Source organism: Lathamus discolor, chromosome 1, assembly GCF_037157495.1.
Source record: "Lathamus discolor isolate bLatDis1 chromosome 1, bLatDis1.hap1, whole genome shotgun sequence".
Taxonomy (NCBI): Eukaryota; Metazoa; Chordata; class Aves; order Psittaciformes; family Psittacidae; genus Lathamus; species Lathamus discolor.
In genome coordinates this window covers 62,138,641-62,157,639 of record NC_088884.1, presented here as the reverse complement: position 1 = coordinate 62,157,639, position 18,999 = coordinate 62,138,641, and the positions used below count along the sequence as shown (strand labels likewise).

The window sequence follows — 18,999 nt, the reverse complement described above, 5'->3', positions numbered from 1 at the left end:
GTAATAGCTACCGGGATGCTGTGTGTGAAAGTTGATGAACACGGGGGAATTGGGGGGGGGGGGGATTAAAAGCAAATTAAGAACTTCATAGTGAAGCCTCTTTTCTTATTAAAAGGCCAAAACCATAGTTCCCTGTAATTGAAAGGCTTTCATGTGTCGATTGGCGTACTACAGTGCCGTTTATGTGCATGTGTTACATCCCAAGCAGCAAGAGTTGTTTGAAACACGTTGCCAGGTCTCAGACAAAGGTTGCGAACCTTGTTCCTCACAAAGCTTACTCCGAGGGTAACTCCAGTGATGCCGACTGGCTCACACACGGGATTAATCTGGCCGGTTTCCCTCATTAAATTGGAAGGTCAAAAATAAACATGTCGTGTCTACACATCTGGTGTGCAAAAGTTTTAATTTAAGAGGCCGGAGCTTTGTTCTCAGCAGTGGTGTGTGACAGCTTCCAGCTCCTCTCATTCTGAATGTGCATCTAAGAGGCTCTGCTTTAGGGCTGCATCCAGCTGAGCATCCAAGGCATTAACCCTCTGGGGCTGTGCTGTCTGATGTAGAAAGTGTGTTCTTGTGATGAATTCACCTCAGGGAGCCAAAGTCCCTGTTTGGGACTACTCCCTCACAATGGGGTGTTAAGACATCTTGGAGCTGTTGTGTGAAAAATGGTGTCTCTTCAGGCAGACACTGCAAAAGATCAGACAAGCTTTTCCTGTGTTCTTGAAACGAGTTGTTTCTGTCACTGAAATCAGTGGCGAGTCCTGTGGGCTCTGATGGGAGCTTCTGTAGGGATACTCCTGGGCCACGGGATGGTATTTACCATTGTGAATAGTGCAGAAAATGAAACTGGGAAACTAGGATCCCCATTTCTCCTCTCACAGGAACTTAGGTGTTAGTAACCTGGTCATTTTTGTGTGTGTGTGTTTAATGTTATTAGATTGTTTCTCAACAGCCTCATTAAAAAAGGCTCTTGCAAAAATACATGTGACGATATAACATGAAATCATCTCGCAAATTAGACTTAAACTGGGGTGATTCAGTTTGCTTATTAAGTAGGTTACCTCACATGAGCAGATGTAAAAACCAAAAGAGAGACCTGCTTTCAAAGAACAAGTAGCCTGGTGGTAAAACCACAAGCTCGGGATGTGGGAAACCCACATTCCCATCTGTGGTGTGAGAGAGGCAAAGAAAGGATTTGAATGCAGATGTTCGGTGACTGGGGTAAACGCCCTGATCAGCAATTTCAGGATGGCCGGATCTCACTTTCATATTTCCACCCCTCTAGGAAAACTGTTTTGAGTGTTGTGGTTCTTCCTTGTGCAGTGGGAAAATGCCTGCGTTAACAGGAAAACTTGCCCACTTCTGCACATAGCACTGGCGCTCCACACATAGCTTTGACGGTTTGTTCTCATCTACAAGGCTTTGTATGGGGAGAAGCTGCTCGTCCTTAAACCCACACAGTCACAGCTGGCATCAGAAGCGTGTCTGGAGAGCAGCTGCCTGTGGTAGAACCTTCTCTGTGAAAATTTCAGGTCCCAGTGGTAGCTTGACTTGTCGTATCTCCATGCGACTCAGTGAAATGTGCAAACAATCATTCTCTGTGTCCTGGGAAGGGAAAAGGAGTTGTTAGGGTTCTGAAAAAAAGAATGAAATGTTTGGTGATTATTTCAGGTTTTGTGCATAGATTTGCTTATAAATGTCTATTGCAAAATTATTTGCTCTAATTAAATTTTGCTTAGAAATATCTTCTCAGGTTTATGTGTGGAGACGTTTGAAAACAAGTTGAAATAAACGAGCTGATCAAAACCATAAAGTTCCAACCCATACACTGCAGCGATACAAAAGCTTGTGAAAAGTCAACACAAGCAATGCTAGATTTTGTGGAAGTGCTGTTTTGAGTTACTGACTTCATTTTCATGCTTATTTCAGCAATGCAATTTGCACAGCAGAGTCTGAACACAGGCAAAGATGTATGTCCTCAAATCCAAAAACACTTCAGTGTGCTAGGGCTAAATACTCTAGTTAAGTTAAAGCGTATTCATCAGTTCAAAGGCTTCTTCACATTTGCATTAAAATATTCCTGTCCAAGTTTTCTGGATCCTCTGTGGATATGGAACTCAGGGCAAATCACCAGTCACAGCTCCCTACTCTGCCATGTTGCTTTCCTTCTGGTATCAAGCACTACGCCAAGTATGATTCCGTCAGCCACATACAGACACTACTCTGATTTGCCCAATTATGAACAGTATACAATAAAGCCAGTGACATTTTAACTTTGAGAATATATGAGCTTTCACCACCCATCAGCAGTTGCGAGGTGGGGGGGTGGGGGGGGTGGGAGGGGAGGAAAAGTAAAATACAGCTCCAGCCTCAAGAAGAATAGTGAGCTTTCCCTGCTAACAGAGAGAGTCAGACAAGCTGAGACAAGAGTTAATTTTCCTGTGGCTTTTCCTGGCATTGAGCTCTATGCAAAGCAGATGCAAAGCCAATGCAGAGTTACTACAGGAGGGTAAATGGGTTTGTGCAACTTTAAGTTTGCCTGCCGTGAATTTGGAATATTACTAGTAAAGAGAATTCTTCTGTCACACATAGACAGGCCAAGGGTCCTGGGCTGGTTTAGCCAGCAGTGAGTGACGCAGATGTTGTCAGATAACCACCAATACAGATTCAGTCCTGGCCACGCACAAGCACACAGTTACACTACACCTGGCTTGGCCAGAGGCCACAATACTGGCATTAATGGCGGTTTCATGCTTTTAGGCCAACATTACAGCACCCAGTGGAAGGACAGACAGACACTGCCTGATCAGCCTGCACATGTGAACTGTTTACATGACCAAGTTTGTGAAAAGGTTTGACTTGGCTGCATGGGTTTGTATGGGCTGTGTGTTTTGTTTTACACAGGCATGTTATTTTGCTCTGGTGTAAGATTCCGTTACCCAGGAGCAGCATTTGAGATATATTGGGATGTGCCAGCCTTCAGTTTTTACCTTTTCCTCTTCTGCTCCCAGGAAAGACCTCTAAGGAAGTGCTGCCCACTTCATTATGCTGCCCTATCACTAAGACCGCCTACCGAAGAGTTTTCTTTTTAAGGCCTATCAAGAGCAGCACAAGCTTTTGTCTGCTGCCACAGTGGGATACAATTATATTCCCTAAGATTTTAACTTATTAGCTCTATGTCAAGCCAGGATATACAAAACAGCATATAGTGAAATATATAAATATTTACACCCATAGATAAATATCTCTAGATATGCAATTTTAAATATGTGAGTTTATATTAAAATAAAGGCTATAGTTCTCATGGGATGTTAATTTTTGTGCCCTAACAAATTTCATACAGTGGTATGGATCTCCTAGTCTAGAGGCCCTTTGACATGCATAGGTTGAAGTTTAATATAGATGAACTCCCACAGTACATGAACACCACATGTATGGACTCATACTGAATGTGAACATGGTTTGCCTTATCACTGCAACTCCATTTCCAGTTATCTGAGGACCCTGAGAAAACCACAAATCCTAAACCAAAAATGACCTTTCAGATGCTCAGCTACACAAAGCACAAGCCTAGGTTCTGTTCCTTTGGCCTCAGTGGCAGCTGGGTTGTCCACTATGCACTTTAAACACAGGAATAGCGCAAGGTCATAGAATCACAGAATCATAGAATAGTTAGGGCTGGAAAGGACCTTAAGTTCCAACCCCCCTGCCATGGGCAGGGACACCTCACACTAAACCATCTCACCCAAGGCTCTGTCCAACCTGGCCTTGAACACTGCCAGGGATGGAACATTCACAACTTCCTTGGGCAACCCATTCCAGTGTCTCACCACCCTAACAGGAAAGAATTTCCTCCTTATATCCAATCTAAACTTCCCCTGTTTAAGTTTGAACCCGTTACCCCTTGTCCTATCACTACAGTCCCTAATGAAAAGTCCCTCCCCAGCATCCCTATAGGCCCCCTTCAGATACTGGAAGGCTGCTATTAGGTCCCCACGCAGCCTTCTCTTCTCCAGGCTGAACAGCCCCAACTTTCTCATCCTGTCTTCATATGGGAGGTGCTCCAGTCCCCTGATCATCCTCGTGGCCCTCCTCTGGACTTGTTCCAGCAGTTCCATGTCCTTTTTATGTTGAGGACACCAGAACTGCACACAATACTCCAGGTGAGGTCTCACAAGAGCAGAGTAGAGGGGCAGGATCACCTCCCTCTACCTGCTGGTCATGCTCCTTTCGATACAGCCCAGGATACGGTTGGCTGTCTGGGTCATGGGAGCATGCTGCCGGCTCATGTTTAGTTTCTCCTCGAGTCACTGAAGAATGAGCTGCAGCAGTTGCTAACAAGAAGATTCTTCAGAGTGTGTATTAGTAGACAGTATTATTCATGGGGTAACACATGGAGAAAGTGATAAACTTTTTTTTTTTAATCCCTTAATTACAGCATGTTATTCTAGACTGTAAGATAACAAGCATAGTGTAAATGCTGCAGTTGTGCCTTTCCCCACTGCAGAGCAGATGGAAGCATGCAGCTATGACAATGCAAATAGCATTAACTGCTACATAACCTTATATTAACATCTTGTTCTCCCAGCACCATATGCAAATTCACTTGTACCAAGTGTAACTTAGAATCACAGAATGGTTTGGTTTGGAAGGAACCTTACAGCTCACCCAGTTCCAACTGCCAGCCATGGGCGGGGACACCTTCCACTAGGCCAGGTTGCTCCAAGCCCGGTCCAACCTGGCCTTGAACACTGCCAGGGATGGGGCAGCCACAGCTTCTCTGGGCACCCTGTGCAAGTGCCTCACCACCCTCACAGGAAAGAACTGCTTCCCAGTATCAAATCTAAATCTCCCCTCTTTTCAGCCTAAAGCCATGACTTCTTGTCCTGTCACTACATGCCCTTGTTGAAAGTCCTTCTCCAGATTTCTTGTAGGCCCCCTTTAAGTACTGGAAGCTGCTCTAAGGTCTCCCCTGAGCATCCTCTGCAGCCTGAACAACCCCATCTCTCAGCCTGTCTCCATGGGAGAGGTGATCCAGCCCTCTGAGTATCTTGGTGGCCCTCCTCTGGACTCAACTTGTTATGTTGTTTACAATATGATCCTAAAAACCACTACTGCCCCCCAGTTTTAAAAGCTGCGCATCCGGCTTGAAGATGAGGTCCTGCAAACCTTCCATCTTTTTTATATGTGGGCACTAAGGAAACACGGTTAATGTCTTTTACTGCCACAGAGTTAGATTTGTCTTGAAAGTGACATGCTAAGATGTACCATATTACTGGTATTTGCAAACGGTTTGACTTTTGGTTTAATTCTGCTGTCCCTGACTTTTTGAACATAGTTCTCTGCTAAAAATGGGGTGGGGAGAGAGGAACGGTTCAACTGTGAGCTATTCTTTAGAAAACTGGATGCTTTTGCCATCCCACTAATGTCATCTGGCATTAATTAACATAGCATCTCTCTAATTATATTGTCAGCATAGAGCCGCTAAATTAAAATACAAAGAGAATTGTTAAAATTTCCCAATTTAACTTTGGTATTTCTTTTAAAGCATAATTTTTCAAGTTCTGTGTATATAGGAAATCATCCAAAGACCACTGAAGTTAACAGGCTTCATTCCAATTAGGCCCAGAAACATTTGGAAAAATCAGTGGGGTGTCCAGATTCCCTCTCTAAACTAAGCAATTAGATGCCTCATTCCTATTATTGGCACCCACAGCTCAGCTTCCAAAACTGAGCATGCAACGCTGCAGATCTAAGAGGTCTTTCAAGGGACTGAAGACTACCTCATGGGGAGAAAAGGAGAGCATTGGACACATGTGTTGCACCCATGCATTCTGGGTGCCCAAAAGAAACCCTGTGAAGAAGGAGTTAAGTAAGTGGATCTCTCCTACCACAGACAGCATGGAAGAGCAGTGGCATGGGCTCCACACAACACACCTGCAGTGTGACAGGGGTGGCTGCAGCAAAATGTCGTCCTGAGACATGCCAGACATCTGCTCTTCAAGTGGAACCTGTGGAAAGTGAACAGAGGATGCAAGCCCCAGCGTGACCTACTCCTCGTACGCAGCTCCTGCCTCCCTCCTGTGTGTTTTGCCCTTCCCATCCTCATGGAGCTCTCCTGATAAATTCTGTCTCTCTTTCTTCAACTGGGGAGAGCTGTGAAGGATAACTAGTGCCTGAGCAGAGCTTGTGCTCTCTGCAGAGCTGGGAGGCCTTGAGCAAAACCTTCAATTCCAGCTAAGTTCATCCTGCTTAAAAGCACCCTGTCCTTCCGTGAGAGGAATTCGTGTGTGCATCTGGGCCAGGCTGGGAGCAATACTGAAGTAAAACACTGAATTAACTTTACCTTTTGGCATGACCTAGAGCTCAATCCTGCTCTCAGTGAGTGGCATTTCTGACACCTTCTTATGCCTGGGTTTACACATTAGCATTGCCTACCTTTCAGCATCGACAGGCTCCGCACATATCCCTTGGTAGTATTAAAATCTTTGAGATCTAGCTGATTTCTGCCTCGCCAAGAGTTTTATTTCTCTGGAGTTGGGTAAAACTATACATCTCCCTGAGATGATCAGAAACACATGGAAAAATACTGAAATGGTGCATAGAGAGAAAAAGAATTAAATATTTTCTTTCCAGGACAGCTACTTTTTTGCTGCAGGCTTTTTACTTCAGGAAAAAAATAAAAATGACAGTGTTGTCAGCACTTTGGAAACTACGTCCGTTTTTCCACCCCAACAGTCTTGCCTATTTTGCCTAGACCTGTAAGCCGAGCATGTTGCTACAGCTCAGGACAACGTACAAAGACCTTGCTGCACAAAGGCAGTAAAAAGCATTCCAGCAGCAGTAGCAGTTCACATTTTTCTTGGACAGGATGTATTTCCCCAGCTCTCCTGGGAAACTGAAGGCAGAATCCCAGGGTAGCCCCTCTCACTAACCGCTGTGCTGGGGAGTCAGCTCTTTTGCAGATATGAACTAGCCTGGGAGACTCGTCCTCTGGAGGTGCTGGACAAATTGCAGACTTCGGCAAGGCTGGAAGCCCCTGATCTCAGTAGTCCACACACTTCTCAAGCAGCAGAAGAGCTTAGAGCCTGAAAATCTGAGACACCTATGCTTGCAGTCCAGGGAACTGCATGGCAGGTTTGGAGCCCAAGACTCTGGCAAGGCAAAGGGCAGGCAGGCAAGAAGCCTAACTTGAAAACACCAGTTTCACACAGCAAGTTCTGTTTGGCAGATCCCCGTTTCTTGATTGGGACCGTTGTCTGGATGCAGCTGTTTGACAGCTGAAGCTTGATCAGCATAGGGCTGCGTTAACTCGTGCTGGGACACTTTGAACACAGACGGCATGGACCATGCTGGCCTCATCTTATGTAGCTTCCTCTATGGAAGATGTGCCGCTGCTTCTTCTGTGAAGAAGCACATGTGCCTTGCTGTGGTACCTTCATGACCTGACAAGGATTTTCAAGCACTGCTGTCCCAGAACCTAAAACATGGCCCATGGTCTTTTTTTGCCCATCTAAATCATGCAGAATTGGACTCCCTGTGCCTTGTGATTTCTGCATTCATGCACACCAGTGCCAAAATATGTGTGGGCAGGGTGCATTTACAAGGCCACTAGAATCTTGAATATACCATTTTTTGTGCTCACACCTCTTGGTTACATAAAGCATTAAGTTAGATGGGACAACCCCTGTGGCCAGACCCCCCCCCAGCATAAAGGGATATAGTGTGTGCAGAGCGATACCATTATACCCTGCTGCAGCCAGTTCTGGGCTTCCCAAGGCTTTAGGTGAAACTGAGTTTTGAAAATCAAATGATACCATGACCAGAGTCAGAGAGGGCCTTGCCACTTCTGTGGTGGGAGACAAGGATGTGTAACTGGGACAAAACCTCTGCGAAGCTGACTGTCTGATCGTGCTGCTGCCAAGGCACGCATGGGGAAGCATAAGACAGCGGTTGTACTGCTGGGTATGGCCAGCACCAACCATATTAATCATCTTTATCCCATAAAACCAAGCTCTTACTCAGCACAGCAACTTCCACAAGCTGCCACAGCCGTGGGCATAAAAAACAGTGGGCCACACTGTTCCTGCCTCTTCCCTTACCATCCTGGTCTGCTATCCTCCCTCTACATCTACAGCCAGCCCAAATAAATTTTGCATGCTAATACATGTTTTTTATATCAACCTACAAACCAATTCTTTGATCTCAGTTTAGAGCTTTAGCTGTTCCTATGATATGAGGGGTAATATATAAATAAAATAAATACAGGAAAAAGTAATACATATCTGCAGCAACAGCAGTTTGGTTCCTCACACATACATGCACTCCAGTACTAGAATTTCATTATAAAAGAAGGTCACTGTACTCAAAATCGCAGGTCCTACTTTGCTGCACTGTAATTCAAGTTTTCATCCCATTTCATTTCAGGAGGTTCCACTTCATGTTTATCAGCTTCCATACTCAGAATTACTTGGGAATTGCTGCATTTACTCCAGATTGAATTGGAACAAGTTATAGCAAAATTTGTCTAATGGTGGTTAGTAAGTCTAATAGCAGCATACAGCCCTAGGAAATGCACCTAGAAGCACTGCAAGGATGTGAATATGGCAGGAAGCATTGCTGAGGTGTAACATGTACACTCGGGAATGGTTCTAAACATAAAAGAAACTTCTGCATAATCACAAGGGTGGGATTTCTAGGATCACTTGCGCTTGCAGAGGCAGCTAAATAGATCCTGACACAGAGTACCAAGGAAGGAAATGTACGTGTTTATTTTTGAGTGTTTGGATCATTGAGTGGAAAGCTTATAGAAAAATGGAAAACATGCAGCAGTAATTTATTTCTAAAGGGAAGGGGGAGAAAAGTCAAGGAAATTTCCTCACAGTCTGCTTGGAGCCAGGTTTTCAGCTGGTGTAAATCTGCAGGCTAGGTTAAAATAATTGGAACCAGCTCATGACCTGTATCAATAGGAAGCAAAAAAGCAATGTTGGTTTACATTAGCGGGTGATTTGAGGCCCTCAAATCGATTTGATGAGAGTCAGCATTACAAGAATCCTGCAACAGGGTAAGACCAGGATCTGCCCCAGGATCAGAGCCAGCTCTCATATGCAGTGGAGCTGTGCAGCCAGGTAGCGGCTCCTGTCCCCTGTTACATGTCAATAAACCTCAGCATCCTCCTCTCTTTCTACCACCCTGGTAAACCCCTCCCTGACCACGTTTAAATAGAACTTGAGCTTTGCAATAACGATCCCATTTGCTTGTCCCCTCAACAGATTTGCACACCAAAAGTGGATTCTTTGTGACCTCCTCAATATGTTTGCGTTATCAGCTGCTATATTTTTTATTACACATCATTAAATTTGACGCATCAAGACTTCCATGCAGCTTGCCCCTGCTCTCTAGAATTTCACAAATAAATCACTGACATGCACTGCAAACTGTCAAAGAGCTGCTGACATACTCTGCAGTAGAAAGGCATTGGATAACCTTTTGCACTAGAATGCTATTTTTAAGTTCTTTAATAAAGAGCGCGATTGTTTTTGAAAATGTATGGCTATGGTGAAAGGAGCGAATGGTTTGCACATGATGTATCACACCCATGAAAAGATTCTTCATAGTAAAGTTAAAAATGCCAAGCAGTAACCAGCACACAAAATTGTTAAAGATACTCTGTGGGATGAAGCTCTCCTCTTTGTCTAAGCGCTTAGGGCTTTCTGAGCATCCTTTGTGAAACAGAGCACAGATATAAAGCCAGGCTTAATGATGAAGCCACTTTTCCACACCACGAGGTCAGAGACTTGGGCAAGGGTTTCTCCCATTCGAAGGCAGGGACGGAGAAGAGAAAGCGGTACTGGATGTGTCTAAACAGCTGCCTCTCGGTTTTGTGAGCTCCCTGAAAAGAGAGGATACCAAAGTATCTGTTTCTTGGGACAAGACTATGGTGTTTCTGCAAAGGCAAATGGACTGCATGCTGTTTATAACCACCCTTGTGATAATCGGCAAGTGTCTGTGTGTTCTTTAAATAGACACATTACCCTAAGGAAATACCCAAGTCAGCACCTCTGTATCCTGCTGTTAGAGAGGAAACCTGACCTACAAGGCATCAAAATTTGCTGCTGCTTGGTGAAGGGGCAGAAATATTTTAGCTAAGGCCTGACTGCTGCTTGTTTTACTTGGAGGGGTAGCTCCATCACACCTGTATGTCAGTTTTACTCTGGGGGTGACTCCAGTTAATTAGAGGAGTTGCTCTACAATTACACAGGTCTCAAGGAGGAGGAACCAAGCCTCAAGGAACAGCTTCCTAAGTAAAGCAATAAGGATATTGTGAATGCTCCATCCCTGGCGGTGTTCAAGGCCAGGTTGGGCAAAGCCTTGGGTGAGATGGTTTAGTGTGAGGTGTCCCTGCCCATGGCAGGGGAGTTTGAACTAGATGATCTTAAGGTCCTTTCCAACCCTAACTATTCTATGATTCTATATGATTGAGTAATTGATTCATTTATAGATTTCTTCATTTATTCTCACTAATTGCTGTTAAATATATTTGAAAATGTATCTCCAAATATTTGTTCCAGGAAATCACTGCTCTTTTGTCTGATACTCAAGTCTTACAGTATGAATAATGTAAAACCAGACAAGACAAACCACCAGAGAGCGTGTTAAGCAAAATGAGGATAGAGTTGCAGTTGATAGAAGAACAGACAAGATACTCTTCCTCCTTTCTTAATGTCTACAGAACAAAGTTCCATGCTGTAGTTATTTCAAACCAACATGGTGCTTTGGACAATAATTCTAAAAAGAGCTGCACTGAAATACTTATCTCTAAAGAGGTCTTTGTAACCAAGTGACGTCTGGAAATATGTAACTTCTGAAATGTTATGCAAGTTGACATTTAGAATAGAGAAGGAAAAGAAAAAGTCACTGGAAAGGTGCTGTGAATTATACTATGAGAGTAATCATACAGCTGCATTTTGCTATCTCGGTGCAGTCAGAAACTTTGCCATTATAAATAATAAACAACACGGAGACTGACATGCTAGATTTTTAGCACAGTATTTTATATCAGTCAGGTTGTATAAGCTAAGGTGAGGATATCCAAGTCAATGAAGCTACATGGGAATGACCCTACTATAAGTGAAATCAGAACTAAATGTAATAATATATTGTTAAAATATCATTAACACCAGAGTGGGGGGAAACAATATTTTTCTAATGCTTTTCCTTTATCACTTGTCAGATTTTGATCAGGCTTTCCTGAAAAATGTACAATTTATAGAAATATATATTTTAGAGGAAATGCGGTAAATAAGCCAGTTTAGTTTTGCAGGAGATGCACCGAGGATGCGCATACACTTTAAGTTTTGGTAAGACTGAGTCTAGGGGAGTCAGCTTTACAAAGGTACCTTTTAGCCTGTAAACTGCTGCTAATTCCTTACATTGTCCTCCTGCCATAAGGCCCATCTCTACCCTAGATTTGCCCTTTGAATTGTTGATATTCATTCTCACTTTTCAAAGACAGCCAAATAACTCCCCATGAACAGCTGACATCTCACTTAATTGTGTCAGAGAAAACTTCTGTATCTGGCACTGCTCCTTGTCAGTGGACCTTCCTTGGAGAGGTCAAAGGATGAAAAGTGCTGCGGTTAAGGAAGAAACATGAGTCACTGGTTTGTCACCCTGTCAACTCTTACACTGCTGCGTTCACACTCACATTCGGCTTGAGATTGAGCATGACCGAGCTTTGGCCAAGCCGTACTTCTGGCCACGTCTTAAGTGTGTCCAGATGGCAGCCATCCCTGCTCCTCACAGAGGCAAGATAACTCCAGTGGCAGACCAGGCATTCTGACTCATACAGCTCCTGCTGAGAACAGCAGCCACCGGAAGGTATAGCAAATTATGGACATGAGAGGACATGCCAGGGACAGAAGCAGTGGCATCCAGGGGACAACCTCCGGACCTCTGGGCGGTCTCTAACTTGCCTCTGTGGGAAGACTGAGCTGAGACCTTACCAGGTGTGGGGAGCAGCAGGGCACTTCCCTGCAGGGCACTGCAGATCCTGCAGGAACTTGGCACCAGCAGTATTGCTGATGGGTGATTTCAGTCCTGGCTGTGATCACATGAGAGGACATGGGCCTGCTGTGCCTCAGATGTGGGACATAAGTCTGGCTCGCAAGCATGCTTAAAGAATGCCACTTACATACAGTTTGGAGCTTTTTTCCGTTTGGATTCAAGCAGTGTTAAAACAATCTGAAGAACTGAGAGCTGGGCTAAACCATGTAGACGTGTGTGTCTAATGTGGACTTCAGTGTGTAAGCTGCTTTTTCACTTGGCCCAACTGGAAGATGTAGTCTCTTGTCATTGTTACAAATGTTAACTTGCGTTTAAGGAGCAGAGACTGTATAATTGTACAGAGGACACAGCCAAACTGTTAATGAAAGCTGCAAATGTTTCCTTTTTCTTCTTGGAACCAGCTCACTACTGACTAGGATGAGTTACCATAGGCACTGTGTAAGTGTTTGGAAGCCTTGTTCACAACAGCTGAGAAGGGACTTGATGATGTGGGCTCCTGAGCACACTGACAGCATGGGACTTTGAGGCTCCTTTAAGTTTCCACAGCTATTTAACAGGGCAGGACCATTTCTGTGGCTCTTTACACATGAGTCTTTGTGGACAGGGAGTGGCTACACACATTCACAGATCAACCTGAGAGAAGGGATAATCATGATTCATTTATGCTCTGTGTTTCCAGTAGGTCCTGTGTGTGGGTTAGCAGCCCTCTGTAATCAGTAATACCTTAAGCTATTGATAGGCATGAGCAATGTCACAGCCGTGGTTTGCACTCCCTATGATCACAGGCGGTGGCCAGTCTGACCCCTCACACAGCACAGGCCAAATCTCGCCCAGAGCTTTGTCTGCAGCAAAGCCTGTGCTTGTCTGTGAAGTTGCATATGCCTGTAAAGGAGTCACCTACTAGTGCTACTAAATCTTTCTTCATGCGTGGAGTGATTTAAGCTTTGCAGGATGAAGGGATAAAGCCAGTGAGGCAAATACATCCCTGTAGAAGATATATTTTTTATGTTCTTTCCCCAGCATGCTTGCCAAGGAGGGTTCACCTGCCACCACAGCTGCCAATGCAAGGAACAGCTCTCTGAGAGGAGAGCAATCTGCTTCCCCAGGGAGCAGGGATGGGGCAAGGGGAAGAGCGAAAGCCTGCTGATGGGAAAGGCAAGGACAGCAATAAATCAGTGGAAGCACATGAGCCGACAGGTGTATTTTCTATCAAGAAGTAAAAAAAAAAAAAAAAGCACAGAAATATAGCTCTGCTTTTTGTGAAGAGAAATTCCTCATATACAAAGAATGCCACTTACTGACTTTTGAAGAATTCCTCTAAAATTCCTATTGAGCATCACTGCTGATAAAGCTTATAACTCTGCTTGAGTCCCAGGAAAGGAAGATGATACAGGGCTGCAAGATGTCATTGTACAAATGGTGTAGTTCACTAAAAATGAGACCCTGAAGACTTACTCCTGTCCTCACCCTACAATTATGGGGAGGGAGTGACTGTGGGCACCATGGGGGTAGGACACCATAGAATATATGTGGCCTTCAGGCAGTTCTCAGAGCACCTTGACATACATAATTAGTGAGGATGCCTGTGTTTATTTATAGCTTGTGGTTCTGAAAAAGAGAACAAAGAGATTTTGGGGTGGGCAATAATCAAGGCAATAAATTAATTTCTCTTCTCTCTTTGCTTTTTCTCTAAGTTTTTCTATCGAACGAAAAAGTGGAACCCCACCCCTATCCAGTTAGACCGTTTAACTCAAGCTCTCTTGACAGCTAACACATGTTATGCAAGATTACTTTCCTACATTCTCTTTTGCCTTCTACCCTTCTATTTTGTTCTTGCTGTATCATGTTTAAGCCAGAAGATCTTACAATTCCAAACAATTTTTGAGAGCCTATAGTCAGACTGACAGAAGGCAGCAGGGAATGAGCTTAGCTTGCTATTTTTCTCAATAGCTCTCTTTGAGATGAAAATTCCTCCTTGCCACATACAGTCCTAAATGAAAGGGTAATTTCTGATTTGCTTTCACAAGCCTTCTGATTTTCTTCCGCTTTAGTCCACACATCTCACAGATATTTCTCCAGCCCCTGATCCTTATGGACCAGTATCATCTTACATCACTCTTACATTTTTAACAAAGCTTTCCTTTTAACAGAGAGATGATCCCCAGAAAAAGCTCAAACCTAAACCTCCCTGAGCTTTGTGAGAGGACTCAGCCTGGAATTTCGTTTTTCTGTAGTGCTCAAGTCAATGTTTTTTTGTGAGATATATATATATATTTAATTTTGAAGAAATACTTGGTTGGGTTAAAATTAACATTACTTTTTAAAAATATAAACTCATGTTAGCATCTGAACATTGTAGATTATGCCTATCCATTCCTTTAAATGTTAATTAGTAAAATATTTACTTACTGAATGCACAAATAAAGGCTGTGTGTACATATGTGATCAAACATTACAATTAGAGTACATTACAGAAATCTGATTCAGTTGAGTTTGTTCAGGCCTATTCTGCAGTTCCTTTGTTTCAAGTGAAACCTGGCTAGGTGAGTAATAAATTTATATCGCACACATTAATATGCAGTAATCAGATAGTAAAATCTTACTCCAAAGGTCTATTGTGCAAGACGCTGTACAAAGACATAGTTCCTGCCTGGCAACTCAGTAAAGGCGAAAGGAAGAATGAATCAATTTTAACAGAAGACCTTAACATGAAGCACCGGAAAGGCAGTGCTGGTAATCCTATTGTCTTCCCTTGATTTCAGATCACATGTGTCCATATCACATGCACAGAAATTGATTCCACCTATGTTTATAGATTAAAACGTTTTACCTAGATGCACATCTTAGAGTGGCACAGTATATGCACAGCAGTGTACTTGATCATACCAAAAGAAGAATCCAGGCTTCACTTGGCAATGAAATCAGTACCTACTTTGCTTAATTGCTGTCACTCTCCTCAAATACATTTGTGCCTTAACAGTTGTATTATGACAGAAGCAGGTAGTGAGGGAAGACCTATCTTGAACAGAAGTAGAGGATTAGATTGTAGAAATAAGATCTCTTTGTTGAGAATAACAGCCATGTATTTTCATTCAAACAAGCTGTTCTGTGAAAAGGAGAAGGAATTTTGCTGTTTGAATTTTCTGGGTTTAGTGTAAGCAGTACTCAAATCCTACACTGCCTGCCTGAGCTACGAGTGTTAAACCTAGCAAGGCAAAGCGATGTGGGGGCAGGGTAAGAATGTATCTTTTCTGTAGCAGCATTTCAAGACCTAGTTCTCACAAATTTTTGAAATATTTTGCGTGGTATTTAATGAAGTCACAACAAGATTCCCTCCTCAGCCCTTAAGAGATGCTATTGTCTTTGTCAAACATGCCTTTTTGAAGCATACTCCTTCAGTGGTACACTTGTGATAAAAACAAGCATGAAAGACAGAGAATACTTTGAATAAATTAAACATTCTGCTTTTGTTACAAACAAGTAGCTCAGCAACTTGTGGGAAGTGCTGAAAAGTCTAATGCATGGAGGACAGCTTTCAAACCTATGCTTAACATAAGCTTCAAACCTAAGCTAGGTGTCCTACCCCATGCACAAAGAGTGACCGAAACCATTTGTGTCAAGGCTAACTTTAAGGCACAGAATTTTTTGCTTAGATCTAGCTTTTATTTGTGAATGCATACTCTCTATTTGCCCTTTAGCCCGTTATGTAGGAGGCTGGCACCTACAAAAAAATCAGTGTACCTTTTACCTAGATCCCACTTCCTAGCCTATCCCTAGTTTTAACTAGCCTAACAGGAGTAATGTTAGTCTCAAAATCCTATCCAAAATTCAGCAAATAGATGCACTCTGCTTACCTAGCTTTGCTACTTAGTTTCAGTTAGAAAAAAACTATGCTGATGTTCTGTATTGCTGCATTTTATGAAGTTCGTACAAGATAAATTCACTGTTAAAATATGCTCTACTTCAGATACAGCCACAAAAGTGGAAAAAAAAGCGAAAAACTGCTCTGCATAGTGTACATCAATGGCTCTGCAATCTATGCGCAGGAATTTCTATAAATGATGTATAAATGTATTTTTGTTCATTTAGAGGCATTTCTTTTCGTGGTTTATCATCTCAGGCTAATGTAAGTGGTTATGCTACTGTTCTGCATTTACAAATTGGGGTATGAATAAATAACAAACTTTATACTTTCATTTTAAAATTCTATTTTCTAGCAGCACTGAAAATGTGTAATGTGATGAAGGCTGAATCCACAGCTGAGGAGAGACACTATAAAGGAAGGATGCACATGGCTAAGTACTGGGTTTATAACATCTTGCTTGCAGATACTTCCTTTTGCAAACTTGAATGGGAGATGAGGGAAGACCCATGTTACAGCTTATCTGAACCACCACAGTTTACAGAGAAGGAAAAGAGTGGGTGGGAGAAAAGGAAAGGGAGGGGAGGCTGGGGAAAAAACCTCAACATTTCAGCGGTTGTCTATCTATGTTCCAAATACAGGATTCTCTGACCTACTGATATGTAACTCATACTAGCAATTTGATACCTTGAAAATATTTTGCACAGACCTGATGATGCTATGGGTATTTTCCCTCCACCTCCTTTAATAAACAGTGCCATCGGATGATTTTCCTCTCTTAGCCTGAGTCATTTCCTCTTCCGTTGCTTCAAGTTTTTTAGCCTACAACTGACACTAGCCACCTCTCCATCATGGGAGTCCTTGAAGTCTCTGTCCTCAGCTGCAGTTAGCTTGCAAGAATTAGGCATTACTATGACACTTGCCAGGGTATGAATTTAGTTATTGTGGTTTAACTGCCCACGTGGACACTTATTCTGTACTAAAAATGCCTCTTTTGTGGTTTAATTTGATCCATTTCCAAAGTAGTCTGTGCTAAAGCCACATGGACTCATCTCCATGGAAAAATAGCTTGTAATAGCTTGTATTCCTAACTACCTTCTAGGTGGAGATGGTTATTTCCACCCTAATTACATTCTGGAATTGCTTACTTAAATCTTGGGTAGTTTTACATTAAAAACTTATTTTATCTCTATTATCTCTTTTATGCTACCAACTACCAGCAACTTTATCCGGATGCATAAAATGCAATCTTCCCCAATTTCCCTTTTTCACAAGTGTTTTGAAATGCCTTCAGTGAGTGACATTTTACAGCCTTTACTGTAATACCACAGATAAAACACAGCTTTTAAGCAAATTCAAGCTGATGAGATGTTGCTATAGAAATACTTCAAACACAAACAGCTTTAATCTGCAGCCATTGTGATGGGGAGGGGAGAAATGACAAATACTTACAGCTTTCACAACTCAAAAAAGCTGCTCCAAACCAATAAACAAAGCTCTTGAAGGGTGCTAGCATAGATACAGTTTTAACTCTGATATGCCCTTTTCTTCTCCCAGCATCCCATCTGGGCACACTTGTAGGAAGTGGAAACTGAGCCAATTCTTCTGTAGTTCCCATGAGCACAAGTCTGTGGTTTTGGTATTTATGGCTGAACCTGGCAGCCAGTAGTATGACAGCAGCAGGTAGCAAGCAAGGAGAGCCAACATTTAAGGCAATAGAGTTTCAGCAGGCAGAGCTGGAGGAGCCAAGAAGACAGAGGCAGTGGAGTACTAGCGATAGGCTGCAGTTTCTGGGGCATATTCAGAGGAAAGGGTTTGGGCTTAGGAAGGAGTGGCATGTGCTGGTGGGAAAAGGGCTCTGGAGGAAGGATAATCCTGGCAGGAGGGAGTGGAGAACTAATTGGAAGGGCTTTGCAGCAGTAGAGGAGGGGCAGCCCTCTTTGTGGCAGGTGGTGTTAGGCAACAGAAATAGAAATACTGCGGATGGGAGCTCATGCTGGGATGCACAAGAGGGCTCAGAGACAAGTGGAAGGATAGCTGGGAAACCCGGAGCTCAGACAAGAGTTGATCTGCCTGGGACATACAGCTTCCCAGACATTCCTAGTTACATCTAAGGTCCAATGTAACATGACTAGGGTTACTTAATACTATCACCATATCAGTTACCTTTGCCTTCCTCATCCTCATTTTTACTGTTAGAAATAAGGCAGCTCAGTTCAGAACTCTGTGCTTACTGCTGGTGGAACTTCTCGGATTTCGGGACCTCAGGAGCAGACTTGAAAGGACTTGCTGCAGCAGGCTCTGAGGGGTGCCGGGCCTCCCCAAGAGCTGTGTGAGACACGTATCTGCTTTACAAAGCTATTTGTTAATGGCTTTGTTCATTTCTGAATTCACAGTTGAACATGAGCTAGACTGGGACATGGAGCGTATGAGGTACCATAAAGGCAGCTTTATGTGCTGGAAAACCACTGTAGTCCAAGGGGTTTCGGGGTGTGTTACACAGGCAGGACACCCCCTCCTCTTGGTACCCTACCAAGAAGAACAAAAAAAGAGTGATGAGATATTCTCGCCAGGAGTTCCACAGGCCTAGAGATTGAAACTTTTGTCCCAGGGGGCTGGAATTTTATTTGTAGAAATGCAACTAAATGGACTCCTGAGCAACCCGTTAAATACTGCTGCTGTGATTGCTCAGGAGTCCACTTACCACCGTGTTTGGCATCATCCTAAGCTTTCATTATTTCATTTAGAGCATGGAAAACTTTTGGAACAATAACTGAATGATAAGTTGCTGTGTGGTGTTTTTATGTTAGAGAGCTTTATCTTGTAACAACCTGAGTTATGACATATTTTTTAAAAGCATTTGTCTATACCTAGCTTTTATAGGCAGTCTTTACAAGAGCTGGGAGGCAAAAGGGACAACAGACTCTCACCCTCAAACATAAAGGAATCATGTGGATCTTGGCTTAGGGATGTTCAAGTTAATTTCCACTTAGGTGATAAATCTATTTTTCATGGACTTGTAACTTGGCTAGAAAAGCACGCTTGAAGACTTGAATCTTGGCAGTCAAAGCTTT

The 18,999-nt window shown here is 43.1% G+C and overlaps 1 long non-coding RNA gene across 2 annotated transcripts in view; it reads right to left on the bottom strand.

Annotated features, from left to right (window-relative positions):
* Nucleotides 1-386: 386 nt before the first annotated feature.
* The window catches only part of LOC136007161 (uncharacterized), a 37,227-nt gene continuing 18,614 nt past the window's right edge, over nt 387-18,999 (bottom strand). The window contains exons 2-3 of one of the 2 annotated variants that reach the window (XR_010609514.1): nt 5,935-6,008; nt 387-1,602 (exon numbers count right to left, since the gene is read on the bottom strand). This is a non-coding gene — a long non-coding RNA (uncharacterized LOC136007161). The remainder of the gene's footprint in view (nt 1,603-5,934; nt 6,009-18,999) is intronic. The other variant, XR_010609513.1, reaches the window with a different exon arrangement.